The sequence below is a fragment of the Manduca sexta genome, unplaced genomic scaffold, assembly GCF_014839805.1.
Source record: "Manduca sexta isolate Smith_Timp_Sample1 unplaced genomic scaffold, JHU_Msex_v1.0 HiC_scaffold_663, whole genome shotgun sequence".
In the NCBI taxonomy this organism is placed as follows: domain Eukaryota; kingdom Metazoa; phylum Arthropoda; class Insecta; order Lepidoptera; family Sphingidae; genus Manduca; species Manduca sexta.
Window position 1 is genome coordinate 1 of NW_023595477.1, and position 2,374 is coordinate 2,374.

At 35.0% G+C, this 2,374-nt stretch overlaps 1 non-coding gene across 1 annotated transcript; it reads right to left on the reverse strand.

The window, feature by feature from the left end:
- Positions 1-492: 492 nt before the first annotated feature.
- Trnai-aau lies at positions 493-566 on the reverse strand. Its single transcript has one exon. It is a non-coding gene; the product is annotated as a tRNA-Ile (tRNA).
- Between the last annotated feature and the right edge of the window lie 1,808 nt (positions 567-2,374).

The following is a 2,374-nucleotide window of genomic DNA, read 5'->3' on the forward strand; positions in this document are numbered from 1 at the left end:
TAAAGGAACTCGCACCGGGCCGGTACATAATTGGAATGGCTTCAGGCTGGGTTATTTATGTCCGCCATACATCAGGCCAGCGGTAAACAAACACGGCCAATTGAGACCCGATGCCAATGGAATCGAATTGACGCCATCTTTGTTATCTGTATTAAAGGTGAAAGAGAATTTTAAAAGTGATATCGATCAATTTTCAGCGGGAATTTAGTATTGGTGTGATTTAACTATTTAAAACAGATTGGTATAGTTAATCGTAGACTCATCAATTCATATAATTGGCATATAAGTAAGAAACTATGTTGACAATGTACCTACATAATGATTGAATTATCAAATAGTTAAAAAAATCATTTATAAACAAGATACTTCTAAAATAGCATTTTATTTCCTAAGCCATAATGCGGCCTCCGAAATTTAGATTAAAAAAAATATAGGATAAACTAATATTTCAAATAATTCAATTTTTTCCTTGCAAACGCAAAATAATGATTATGGCCCATGAGGGGATCGAACCCGCGACCTTCGCGTTATTAGCACGACGCTCTAACCAACTGAGCTAATGGGCCGATGGACTTATTTTAAGAAAGTAGAGACCACTGTAAGAAAAAAAAACGAATGAAATCCACCAAATACCTATATTTTATTTCGTTAATCAATTAATAAAAATGTGCATCGGGGATATGCGACAATACATTACTTATATGCATCAGTAGACGCTATAAACTCTTACAAAAACCTTCTTCAATTCTCTAGAGAGTTTTCCCTGATCTTATTTCGATTCTTTAAATACGAGTCAATTTAAAATTATTATAATCCCTAAAAATTATCTACTTCAGTCCTTATTTTTTATTAATGTTTTATCTTCTCATATAAGATTATTTGATAGCTAGATGGTAGATATACTGTTGTAATGACGTTAGCCTATCTATTCGTGACAATAAAACACGTAGTAAATTACTTATAACATAAAACGCTTAGACATCGACTTCTATTATTACCTAACCTTTATCCAGGAAGAGCATTGCCATTATAATATTGTTTAATAATTTATGTGATTAAAATAACAAGTGCGCACGCGCAGCGCTCCGCTAGTGTCGTGTCGCGCAGCGTGCAGTCTCCGCGCCCACTCCCAACACTTCGAAGCTTGTAGCGACACCTACCGGAGTTAGAACACTGTTGGAGACAAACATTGTTTTATTGTATATTATAAGAATGCGCTGTTTATTATTAGAAGATGATTTTGAATTAAAATTTATGGCAGTTTCACATACGCCAACGTAGAGTAAGTACTCGTAGGTCGTGGCTTCACCCGGGGTAAAAACATAGGAGACGAAGTCTTATGTAGGTATTGTTTAAATTTAGTCATAATAGAATGGATTAATCAAGTTATCAAACCTATACGAAACAAGTAAAACCCTATATCAGTATAGCTCTACCTATTACGATTTTTAAACGAATAATAACCATTCCGGATAAATAGGCACATACCTACTTATTGCATGTTATAGCTGATTAAAATAAATTGTCATATATTTCAGTTATTGCAAATGAAAAATCATAATCTCAGCACACCATTTTACATACGTTTGAAGCTTTTAATGTCGTGAAGTGAAGACATTAATCGAACCATTCACAATCACGGACGATTTTATTAGCTACTTTCGTGTGAAACGTCCGTGTTCCATATAATAGTGATATTATGGTAATATTAATTCAATTGTCACAGATACAGCCCACGTATGGTAATTGTGGCGGCGGGAGCGCGGCGTGCATCGGCCGCATGCTGCGAGCGCGTGCCCACTCCGAACTTCTACTCATTGGAGCTATGACCAGCTATTTAGAAATCGGATACATTTCTATCTATCAGAAATACTCAAGGAGCATGTTTTTTAAATTCAGCCGGTTGTGAGAGACTCGGTACAACTTATAATTAACCTTCTTGGTTATTAAGGCAATGATTATTTTCACTTAATAAATATTAAACATTAGGGAGTCTAAATTTAAAGAATTCTTGAATAAAGCAAAACAATACATTATAAAATCTGTTGCTGTAAAATGTACCTATTATAACACATTGTCGGGAATTTCTTTAGAGTGTTAGTACTTGTTAAATGAACTTTCTCTATCCCTACTTAGTTTTACGTTCATGTACATACCTATACATATCCGTACTGTAAACCACTGAAATGTGCAAGTAAGTATTCCTAATAAGCGATTCATGGTATTCCTAGCAAGGACCCACGCCAATAATGTGACAACAAGAGTACATGTCCTTTACCGCACGTGCGTTCGTTGAGTGTGCATTTGCGTCTTAGGCAAGAATTTATGCCCCTCCGGCTATATCTTTCTGTGAATTTAATATCATTGTAAAATA